Source organism: Labeo rohita, chromosome 18 (genome assembly GCF_022985175.1).
Source record: "Labeo rohita strain BAU-BD-2019 chromosome 18, IGBB_LRoh.1.0, whole genome shotgun sequence".
NCBI lineage: Eukaryota > Metazoa > Chordata > Actinopteri > Cypriniformes > Cyprinidae > Labeo > Labeo rohita.
Window position 1 is genome coordinate 25,548,912 of NC_066886.1, and position 13,508 is coordinate 25,562,419.

Consider the following 13,508-nt stretch of genomic DNA (forward strand, 5'->3'; position numbering starts at 1 on the left):
CGCGAGCTACAGAAACATTTTGCCACAATTGCTGTCATATTAAACTTGTATTGAATCCAGGAATATTCCTTGAGTGTTAAGCTTTGTAAACCTTCCTTTGTGAGGTGTACTTGTTCTGGCGTCCATGTTGGGACATATCTATTGTTTCTTTAACTGGTCAGCTGCCACAGGTCACTATATATGATACATTAACCCACTGATGCATGCCATAAGCTAGGTATAAGAAAGGATTATTTTATCTTATATTCATACCCACTGTTTTCATGTACTGTGTGGAGGGAAATGCTGTACTTGATGTGTTACACTCCAGGAATTCATATTTCTTTGTATCTGAATTTGAGATTTATGCCTTGATTATTAAATCGAACACAGACTTAGATGATACTACTGTTGTAAAGCTAACATTGCAGAACTTGATGTTACTGACGATCTTAATACCATCCATACCTACCTCGGAAAGAGAAAGTTAAGCAATACAGTGAGAAAGAGCTCCTTATGATGCTACACTTGAAGAGCCCTAAACAACAAACATCCAACATATGCTAATAAGTAGTTTCACATGCTATAATCTAAAGAATTCAGTTAGATGCACACAAAACAAGCTTTCTGTGAGGGTCATCAGATATGTGTGAATGGAGCGTGTGTTATGATGCATCATACGCTTCAACCAAAGCTATTTTCCTTCTAATTCCTTTCTGCAGTGAGCAGTTCTTTTATTATGAAAACATAGTGTTTTCAAAGTGTTTTACAGTGTTTTCCAGTATCAAGATCCAGATCAAATGCAGAACAGACTTTGTTTTATCATATCTCTTTATACTCTGTATAAATGAATATTGTAACATTGTTTATAGTGTAGACAGTACATTTTGCTATCTGGTTTTGTGGTCCAGGACAGGTGCACATTACTCTCTTTGAGCTGTTGTTATCGTTGTGGTTGTCATTTTTTTTTTTTTTTTTTTTGTGCTCTGATTCATCTGTCTTAGAGTTCATACTGAATCTTTAAATAAAGACAAAAGTGTATACCAGCTTTTTTTAGTGCAAGTGTTGTATTTTTATTTATTTGTTTATTTTTTAGTTCAGACAATGTAAATTAAAGTGGTTGGAAAATACAATTCCACCACACACTCATCAAACTGCTAAAGTGGCAGAGTTTTAGGGAAAGTTTCCCATCTGCCGTCTGTGTTCGCACAGAACTTGTACTGTACTGAATGCCAGCAGTTTTGGTGTACCGAAACAACACTATGATTAAGAACTAGGCCAGTAATAAGAACTCCATAACCCCAGAAGCACAGCAAAGATTCACATGACATCCACTGCATCACAGTGTTTGTTTTAGGAACAGTCTACACTTTTCAAATCATAACAGTTAAACACTTATAGTGCAGATAACAAGGAAGTGAAAAGAAACAATTAAGACTGTTTCAAATTTCTCTCCTTCCCCAAAATAAACACATGCAAGCATGAAAAGACGAATGCAAGGGGTGCTTTAGGGTTTGGTACATGCTTTTTTTTTTTCATCAGAAACTGATAATACATATTTTGTTTTGTATCAGCCTGCTTTGATGTGTAATATGAAAACCAGTGAACATGTCATTTCTGAAAAAGACAGTGATACCAAGTTTACAAGAGAGACAGACCAGAACACAGTGAGCCTTTGTTAAGCATTTGATAAGCTGGAGAACACTATGAGATGCTGTCTAAACAAGATTTTTTCTCTCTCTCTCTCTCTCTCCAGGTTATATAAATATGAATGAATCCATTCATGTATAAATAAATAAATACAAGCATTATAAATAAATAGTCTAATAGTTTTATTTATTTATTTATTTATTTTTGTTTTTTTTGTTTTGTTTTTTTTCATATCGGTCATTGTACTACTTTACTGGCTTATTTGGCATAAATAATGTTTTTAACATTGACTACATTTTGAGATGCCATGTGAAAAACAGTTTTAGTGAGTGTGAACTGTGCAGTTTATAGACTACATGCTGGTGTGTTTTCAGTGAGCCAGTGTCGCCAAATAAGAGGGGTAAGACCGAGTCAGAGACCTATTAGTGAATTCCACTAACATGACATCAGATTAAAAACAGAACGAGGGGCCATTTTCAGCAGAGCGCCAAGTAATACGTGTGCTGTAGTTTCAGAGTAAACACGTGCATGAGCTGACCGCCCAGATTTCCTGAGAGAACAGTCATGAGGTCTGCAAGCCCTCAACCTGTAAAGAGCAAAGATGACAGCAAATAGAGGGAGAGAGAGAGAAAATATAAATGCCAGACCGGAAGATTTGAAGGGCGAATATGAATCATAAGAATCTGGCATTTCAGCTTAGACCAGCAAACCAGCATAAACCGGCTGTTTTTTTCTGGCATTGGTTACCAGACTGATTTAAACTACTCAGCTGCTCTAGTTTGGTGGTTTTAGAGAGGATGTAACCTTATCACCTGTTCAGGCCTGAAAATAAGTTAGCTGACGAGCTTGGTCAGGCTGGAAGATCAGATAGAGCTTCTAAAAAACAGTTCAGACTAACAAGATGGTCTTTTCTTAGGAATATACAACAGACACAATGAGGGCACATGGAGTCAAACACTCATGTGATGTAACAACATGTAACATTTCATAAATTACGTTATTCATAAAGCTTGTTATGACTCAGTAGACATATTTAAAAATGAAGAAAGACACTGCAATAATGTCACCAGAGCATAACCGTATTTTAGCCTTGATGAGCTTTTTTAAAAAAAAAAAAAAAAAAACAAATATTTAGTAAATATTCAGTTGCCTACACTGACCATTTAATTATGTATAACATATGTACAAATATGCATTATGGCAGTGCACATGTGTGCAGCGTATTTTTGATTCCAACTGAGAAAATAATCAGATTACCTGTTTAGTGTTTTTTTTTTTTTTTTTTCCCCCTGTTTATCAGATTATTTCAGGTCTACACCAACCCTTTCAATCTGATTGAAATTTAATTCTGATCACCTAGTTTTTAGGTGCTTACATGAACCACGCAAACAGGGAACATTCTCAGAACTTTTTCTTTAAGCCTATTTCAAAGTTATGAACAAATATTCTTCCAGTAACATTAATAGAATGTTTGTTCAGAGTAAGCTGGTCTTTAATAATGTTCTCAAACCATTCGCGTAAAAATGTTATTTATATATCGTTCATGGAACATTTTATTTCCGAAACGTTTTAGTTGGACTTTAAATATCTAATGTTTTGAAAATCTTGCTACTTGATTCAAAACATCCATTAAAGAACAACCTTCCCATAATCTTTGGATGCTTCATTAACGTTTGCATAACTGAGAATAAACTTTTTTTAACCAGTTTAAAAACTGAACGTTTAGAACATAAAAAAAAAAAAAAAAAAAAAAAATCATAATGCAATGTTAGAAAACATAAAGTATATTTCTGTTAGCCGGAAAGGCTTGTAAATCCGACTGAGCCATCAAGCTAAGCATAAACAGATTATTTGGGTGCAAGTACAAACGTAGCTAATGAAGTGCAATGGTTTATGTACAAATCCAGTAATAAATTTTGATCTGTATAATGTTCATCGAGCATGACTTTTAATGATAAAATAAGTTTTAAAATATATAACAGCAGGAATTCGACCTGAGATGTTAGTGTAGTGAGCGTCACGACATGGTGGTCTGGATGCCGCTGTGATTTATCTCCAGACTAGAGCCGTTCTCCACCATTAAATCAAATGATTAACAACTCGGACTCAGTGGGAGATTATCTTGAACTGTTCAGATGTGAACAGGGAGACTGAGCGCCGCGGTAAATAATTCAACTAGCCTATCACTTAGGGTGAAAAACAAAAGAGTGAAGATATTTCACTTCAGCCTCGGCGACCGGGTTGTTTACTTTAATAATGACGACCGGTTGCAAACGCGTCTCGTGCGGCGCCGAGGCCATTCGGCTGAGCTAATGAACTCCTCATCATGTCTATTTATGTGTGCCATTACATTTGAAGGTCTTGGAAGAAAAGCAGGTGAGTTGTCTTGGCAGTCTGGCTTGTGGCGGTCTCACACAGCGCTGCCTCATGGCAGTAAGCACCGGGAGTCCCTTCCGCGCCTCATCATTCCTGTCCTCCGAGTTCTCGGTGAGGATGATTTTCCACCGCCTGCTTTCCACCCTCAATTCTCAGTTACTCGCAAATGGGCCGTTCCTGAGGCAACAAGGGAGGCCATACGGAGGGAGCAATGGGGGAATAAATTCTCATTACAGAGAAGCTGCTAACAGAGGGCAAAATTGTCGCAGGGATACGCTTGTTTATAGACTTTCAGACAATTGGAACAAATGACTGTGAACGGCTCTGGAGTTGCTTATTTTACAGGTTCTTCATCAGTAGCCTCTTAGTCCTGATGAGGCTTTAAATCCACATATGCTGATGTGGCGCAAGGGTTTAAAACATTGACAACTTGGGGGCATGAGAGAGTCGATTCAAATCCCACAGGATCTTTACAAGGCATGAGGCCATCGGTTTTTAATTCAACTATCAAAGCAGGGGATCCCGAATGTTTAGTTCAGGCTATGCAACACTGACAGTGTAACTGAAATTAATTGAATAGGGCTGAATAATGACGCTATTGTCTTCTGTAGAGCTGCTTTACAGCTGGAATTTAATTTGTTTCATAATTGATCAGTTAGGGAACATTATAACAGTCTTATCTACGTGTTTATAATATATAAATAAATCCATGAAACATCTATCTATCTATCTCACATACAGCATTGGTATCTCTGGGACCCAAACATGAAGTAAGTTCATCTCAATATGATGGTCAAGACTACAGAACTATGATGCTCAATAGCACATCATGTTGTGAAATAGTGCATTGCAGTGCATCAGTAGCTTACAGGCATGATTATAATTCATAAACAATGAGTCTCATCATTAAATAAAAACAAATAAGTCTAGAAATCACCCAGCGGCCTCGGTTAAAAGCCTAAATAAATTTGGATTACATTATCTGTTTGCAGTTGTTTGCAAGGATGTGATGAATGCTGTACACAAGTAGACAACAAAAGACAAACAACAGCTGATGTAATGCAAGATTACAAAGGGCAAACTGGTTGTTTGTCCTCAAAACATGGATCTACCAGATGCTTTTATTCAGCCATTTTTAACAACACACAATGAGGATACGCACACACACTCACACAGTTGTACAACAGATATTTAATTATAAAATTAATTACTACCAACTAATTACCAGTGGTGGGCAGTAACGAAGTAGTTGTAATTCGTTACTGTACTTAAGTCCTTTTTTTCAAGTATCTGTACTTTACTGGAGTACTTTTATTTTGAGTAACTTTCACTTTTACTTCATTACATTCCAAAGCGTAAGATCGTACTTTTGACTTCACTACATTTCATAAACATATCGTTACCTCTTATAATATATCACATGCTCTGAGACGCACAAGCGGTGTCTGATTCATGAACAAACTGATTCTTTTCAATGAACCTGTTAATCTGATTCGCCAATCGCACCAAAGGATTCATTCACGAATTGGAATGATCCGATTGCAGCTGTTCTCGAGTCGACAACTCACTGATTCAAATGATCCGTTTAGAGCGAGTCTCCAGTGAACTGAATTCACAAGTAAGAATCGGGAGATCTCGTGCGCGCGACTGATGCTGCGAAAAGTAAGTTACTAATGTCGAATTTTAGGATTAATTATTATAACTGAAAATCATATTTAGGTCAAAGCTGTCCGTTGTTTAAGGTGATCTGTTTAAGCGTACTGAAATGCTTGAATTCAAAAACGGCTTAAATAAAATAACTCATGCACGTTCATATTCCTCCCTGATGTAACGTTAGCAGTTTTATTAAAATGCTACGCATGTAGCGCTACGTGACGTCTGTTTTTATATTGTTTAGCAACAGTATACATTTTTATATTGTTTGGATCAGCTGAAGTAGACAGATATGAATGTTTATTCAACCATACTGAAAATAAGTAAATATTGTTAGCTGATGCTAACTGTGTAGCTGCTTGCTGGTGCTAAGTTGAGATAATTTTTTAGATATAAACACATATTTTTATTCAATCACCTAGATAGATTACATCCGAGGGAAAAAGAAAGGATGTGATGTTCAGAACATGGTAACTACAGTAATTATTGAAGTGGGAAGTGATGCCCTCTGGGGGCATTTGGCCAGGGTGTTTTTACATGGACAATATTTGAAAGGAAAAAATCATTATGATAATATAATTATATTTTCCTTAAAATGTTCTTGTTAACTTCAGTCCTTATTCTCAAGTCATATATAACTGTGATGTTATGCAAAACAAGCTTTACTTGTTCACACTTTTTTCTTACTGTTGAAAATATGATGGTCAAATCTGTTTTCTCTCAGGTACATTGCTGTGTAAGCTTCACATTGAATATTACTACATCACTCTCGTCAACATAGTCCATATCAACAACAGTAGGATTATAAAAAAATGTGCTGCCTATATAAAATTGCAAAATAAATCTATCAGTACTTTTTTACTTAAGTACATAAAAAATCGGGTACTTTTGTACTTTCACTCGAGTAAAATTGAAAGAGGAGCACTTTTACTTTTACTGGAGTAATATTTTATTATACGTATCTGTACTTTTACTCGAGTACTCAAATTGTGTACTTCGTCCACCACTGCTAATTACATCTTCAACAGTGTAGATTACTTTAGTAGTTACTCTCTGAACTCTCACCAGTTAAACAATAGAAGGATAGATATAAAATTGCCATCAGATTAAAAGTAAATTACAGAAACATTATTCCCTTACTTTAAAAAAAAAAAAAAAATTTATATATATACATGCATACACACACACAACTTGTAATGCACCAAGATACTTTTTTTGGGCCTGGGTACATATTCATATGCTAAAAAAGCGGTTCATGACCCAGAATTTGCAATGCAACATTTCTTAGATTCACTTTATTATATCTCAAAACAAGTAAGAAGCCTCTCAGATCTTTATGTCTTTTAAAGCAGCACTGTGATTGTGAAGATCAAGAGTGTGCTGGTCATAAAGTGAAGGAGAATTCCATAAAAGAGAAAGAAGGAGACAGAGGACATTAGACATCAAAACATAGAAATTCCTACGCCGTGTGTGTCTACAGTGTGTGTGTTTGTAAAACCCAAGGATAAAGCTCTCTCACCCTTGAGTTGTAGGACATAAAGCCACTCTGTTCGCTGGACTCTGGGCTGAAGAACTGACTCCCTCTGTGTTCCCCTTCAAATACACTTTCCTCTCCCTCCTTTATCCGACCTCTCTGCACCCCCATCACAAACTAGACCATATTTACTGTGCTTGAATTCCCCGTCATGTTCCCTGTGATAGTGTTTATCACAATATTGATAAGGTTAAGACCGCTGGGCCAGTCCAAAATGAAATCCTGTTCTTTTGAGTAATGGCTGTTGATTTTGGGGTGGTAATGCAGCATTCTGGAATAGCCAGCTGTTGTCTCTTACTTGCCATGGTGATCCGAATACCAAAACAGAGAGATGAAGTCATGTCCCAGCCACCGTTACTTTATCATACCTTCATGCCCAGGCCAAGAATACACCAAATGTCTAGTTAACTTTCTCAAGGGCCAAGGAGTCCTGCTAATAAACTATATGTGAGTTGTCTTTTACAATTTTTGTAATTTGTTTTTCTTTAAATAAAATACTATACACTGTATTGTACTGAATCCCAAAATAAATCATACTTATAAGACCTTGTGCTGGTCACTGGTCACAGATAATATTAATGAAATAAAAAGCCACTTAAAGGGAACCCTGGGTATTAAGACTTTTATGACTTAATATAATGTAAATGATGTCTCTTACTGACATATGTAGTAGAAGAGATACCCATACAAAATTTACGTTATTTAAAAAAAATCCACATCATTATACATATTTTGGACTATGGAGGTTGCCATCATTGTGATTATGTCGAACGGTTGTACTTAGTGAGCTAAAGCTATTTCTACCGCAACACAACTCAGAATACACAACTCGGAAAATAAAATACTGATACGATGACCACAGCTACTGAAAGAGCTTACTGGTGGCAATAGATAGAACCAAATAACCAATTAAACCAAATACTATTGATTTTCCCCACAAAGAGTCTAAACGCACCCGGATATCGAGTGAGATCCGCTCTGAGAAACTCCTTCAGTGGCTGTGGCATCATGACAAGAGTCGGCATGTTTACATTGTTTGTAAGCTCTTTCAGTAACTGTGCTCTTCTAAAAGCCTCAAAGGCATCAGGGCTAACGTGGAGAGGACATAGATGTTGGTCTTTAGGAAGTTTTATTCATCCACAGGCATCCTCTTATTCTTTTCTCCTCTTCTTATTGCTAGGAAGGCAGTGAAGACTTACATCACTTCTCTTGTTGATGCTATCTGTTGCTAATTTTATTGCAACACAATTCAGAATACACAACTTGGAAAATAAAATACAGATGCGATTCCACGTAAACATGTTGAGTCCTGTCATGATGGCGTAGCTGCTGAAGAAGTTTCTCAGAGTGGATCTCAATCAATATCCAGGTTCGTTTAGACTCTTTGTGGGGAAAATCGATGGTACAGCATTTGGTTTAAGCTTACACTTATATCCATCGCCACCTAAGCTATTTCAGTAGCCTTGGTCATCGTATCAGCATTTTATTTTCCGAGTTGTGTTGCGGTAGAAATAGCGTTGCTCAGTCCCAACAGATCACAGAGTACAACCATTCTACGTAATCAAAATAACGGCGCCATCCATAGTCCAAAATATGTATATAACGATGTGGATTTTTTAAATAATGTAAGTCTTTCATGGATTTTTTTACTACATATTTCAGTAAGAGACATTATTTATGTTATATTAAGACATACAGGTCTTAATGCCCAGGGTTCCCTTTAAGTGTACTTAAAGAGAGACACTTTTGTGATAATTTCTCACTTTCAGCAGTCGCACACACTGCATGATTTTAGCCATAGTTTTCACTCATCAACAATTTTGTAGAAATAGTCAACAAATCAAATGCAAATCAGAGCTCGTTCTTGTAAATGACAGTCACGTAGTGTGTTATCAAAGACACGATCTGAGAGAAGCACCAATGCGTTGCCGAAGGATGCTAAATATCTGGACCTGTCGGCAGCACACAGTCCCACAGTGTGAAAAGTGTTTTGGCTGGAAATTACTTAATCCCTGTTCACACCACCAGTGACTTCACCATGCTGTGTTCATGCCACGTTGTAATTACTAGTAAAGTCTCTCTTAGAAGATCCCTAGTTTAGATGTAATTATGAGTTCTACGAGGACGTGAATGCTTTTTACAAGTTGGAATCTCATAATTTCAGTAATTACAACATGTAATTACGACATTGCATGTGATTGGTAGACTGCACGTCTGGACATATCTTTAAAAAAATACAATCACAAAATATATATTGCCAGTAAAACGAAATAATGTGACTAGGAATTAGACTTATAAAAGTAGCATTCTGCTGTTGGAGAGTATAGCAGCAGTGCTCAGTGCATTAAATCATTAACCAATGCTAAACCACTCACTGCATCATATAATTAACAACACAAACCATTAGTGTACGAATCAAACTCACTAAGACTGCGAACTGTTTATATCCATGTCTGTGGCTAAAAAAGTCATATCATATAAAACATTTGCGAAATCACTCAGGAACTCTGTCCTGTCTTGCCCACACCCAAGATGGTGATGTGTTAGCGCCACTGGCAGATTCTTTACTCATTTGGATAAATCACATTCTGTTTTATTAACATCTGCACCTACACTAACCCTAACCTTACAGGAATGCAAATACAGTAATTGTTGTTCAGCATGACAAAAATGATGCAATACTTTCACGAGTTTGTGTGCCCATATAATCTTAGCATTAGTGATAGACAGATTTGGCTTGATTTTTGCAATGGAGGGCTCAGAGAGACTGTTCTGCTCAAGCTCCAATAGCCCCCTATAGACCAATTATAAGTTTGTAAACATTTGGGATGCGCGCGCATTATGGTTGCAGAAAACCCCAGAGAGATAGCCTTTAAGGCTAGAGAATTACATGGATACGGTACAAAATAGTTGCATTTAAAAAGATTATAGATTGTATTGATTAGATGTAATTTTCAAAATGTTCTCTGCATATTACAAGAGCTTGTCACCCAGTGATAAGCACTGTTATTCAACGAAATTGACGTTAGATAGTAGGGATGATTGTTTTTTTCATTTTTTTTTTGTGGGCGGAGACTATCTGGTGACAGAAAATGGTGGTTGTTAAGTGGCAGTCTATAGAGCCATGAAATAAAAGAATAAAAAAGGTGAATTTGATTTTATATTTCAAAATTCTGACTTAATTCTTGAAATTCTGAGATTCACAATTCTAATAAGGAAAAACAACTCGTTGTTCTCTCTGTTCCCCTTGGCTCAGAATAGGAGTTTATATCCCACACTTCTGGCTTTTTTCCCATTGACAAACTCACTATTTTTTAGTTAAATCAAGTTATAAGGTCTGAATTAGGAGATATAAACTTGCACTTGTGAAAAAAAAATAATATAATAAAGAAATGTTATGTAAAAATGTTAAAATGTTAAAGGTGCAATAGGTGATTGTCTTCAGAAACATTTTTATTATGCTGGTTGAAAGTCTCTTCATATCTTGATAGCAATTATTAAGTTAAGTGATCTAAATGTATTTATATGTATTTATATAATCTGTGGAAGGCGTAGGACCAAGAAATGTTCGTCCAATCAAAATGTTCTATCCGAACATTACGATAGGCTGATGTACCTGCCTGTCAACATTTGTATTTGCATACCTCTGCACACCCTGTTCGCGCAGACAGGATACGTCATCAGCGCACTCATGTACGCTGTGCAGACAGAGCAAGAATGGCAGGCAAACATCAACAACCAGATATTCCTTCCTGGTATTGTAATACTTTTACTAACTGTACTATAAAGTGTTCTTATGGTTAATGACATATGTAACAGCCACTAGAGCATTTACAGTAGTTTTGTGGGAGACTGACAACTGCGGATGTGCATAACATGTATCTGTACGTTCTGGAAAGGTGAAAAGATGACTCGCTCTACCATCATCTGTCTCTCTTTATTTTATTTATTTCCTTTCTGTTTGTGACCTGAGTTGGATGCATGCTTGTGTACATTTTTCCTAGCTCGATCCCCATGTATGTGAAAAAAGTGTGTTGGCCCGTGAGGCATTTTATTAAACTCTGGCAAAATACGCCATCTACTCATCTCCCGTGCATTATTAGCACCACACAGTTTTCCAATCTGGGCTGCTGAACATGTGAAATGGGTGTTACAAAGTATTGTAGTACTCAAGTCTCAGTTTATTTATAGAGCACAATTAAAAACAACTTCAGTTGACCAATGTGCTGTAAAATATTCTAAAAGAATTTTAAAAACATGTATACAGACCAAACAAACAAACAACAGACAACAAAAAACATCACAAATCATATGCTATGTTGAATAGACATGTTTTTAACTTTGATTTAAAAATATGCAATGTTGGTGCAGTTCTAATATGGATCGGTAACTTGTTCCAAAGTTTAGGTGCGGCTATAGCAAAAGCTCGATCACCCCTAGATTTTAATTTTGACTTTGGAACAGTTAACAAACTCTGGTTGGCAGACCTAAGAGTTCTTTCAAGATGATATTCACACAACAAGTCAGAAAGGTAGGAGGGAGCGAGGCCATTTAAACATTTAAAAACAAGCAGAAGCACTTTAAAATCAATTCTAAAGCGTACTGGGAGCCAATGTAAAGACATTAACACAGGAGTAATATAGTACTGCTTTCTGTGGTTGTCTAGTCTGTTTGCGTTCATGCATTCGGGAGGCTCCGTCGTGTAGAGTTAATCAGGTTGTTGATTGTGGCCTGTGGAATGTTGGTCCACTCGTCTTCAATGGCTGTGCAAAGTTGCTGGATATTGGCAGGAACTGGAACACGCTGTTGTATACGCCGATCCAGAGTATTCCAAACATGCTTAGTGGCTGACATGTCCGGTGAGTATGCTGGCCATGCAAGAACTGGGATGTTTTCAGCTTCTAGGAATTGTGTACAGATCCTTGCAACATGGGGCTGTGCATTATCATGCTGTAACATGAGGTGATGGTCGTGGATGAATGGCACAACAATGGGCCTCAGGATCTCGTCACGATATCTCTGTGCATTCAAAATGCCATCAATAAAATGCACCTGTGTTCGTTTGTCCATAACATACGCCTGCCCATACCATAACCCCACCACCACCATAGGCCACTCAATCTACAACGTTGACATCATCAAACCGCTCACCCACACAACGCCATACACACTGTCTGCCATCTTTTTTAAAGAAGTAGGCCTACACATTTTTATGTGTTGACCAACATACAATAGCTTTATTATTATTTGTGTTATTTGATATAACACAATTATTTAATTGTTCAATACAATATGTTCCTATATGATATATGGAACAACATTGTTAGAATTACTTTTAGAATGTTTTTTTTTTCACAACTGATCAACAATAAAAATATTGACAGCCAATAAGAAGCTACCTTTTAAAGGGCACCTATTATGTCCCTTTTTACAAGATGTCTTATAAGTCTTAGGTGTCCCCAGAATATGTCTGTGAAGTTTCAGCTCGAAGTACCCCACTGATAATTTATTTCATTTTGAAAAAAAGCCATTTTGAGTGAAAGCTGAAATACGCTGTTTTTGCCATTGCATCATTGCAAACCATGCATTGGATGGTTTGTCCCTAGGGAAGTATTACGTAATCGTCAGGTTCCTGAGAGGTGCGAGGAGACTAAATCCTAGGTCACACCCCATCCCCTCTTGGGATCTCTCCGTGGTCCTCTTGGGATTGCAGAGGGAAACCTTTGAGCAGCTTGATTCAGTCGAGATAAAATATATGTCTCTCAAGACTTTGCTCCTGATCGTGCTCACTTCCATCAACAGTGTGGGGGACCTGCAGGCATTCTCAGTCAACGAATCGTGCCTAGAGTTTGGTCCAGCTGATTCTCACATCACCTTGAGACCCAGGCCTGGTTATGTGCCAAGGTTCCCATCACTGCCTTTCGAGATCAGATGGTGATCAGATGGTGAACAGTTTTGAGTTGCTGTCTTCAGACACTCTGAGCAGCTCTTTGTCTGCTTTGGGGGATAGCAGAAGGGAATTGCTGTCTCTAAACAGAGGTTGGCTCATTGGTTGGTGGATGCCATCAAATAAGTTACAAAAACACAGTTGGTCACATCTGTGAAGGTAAACAGCTGGAAATAAATTACATTTATATAGATCTGTGTATTAAGTAACAGCTGCATGGTATACAGGACCTATACTGCTGTCTACGCTGCTAATATGACCCAAACAACAAAGTTAAAATAGAAAATCACTCACTGCTCTTTTTAAATGATTTCTGTAGCTCTAATAAGAAGACTTTTTTTTTTTTTTACTTGAATGCTGTTTTTAAAA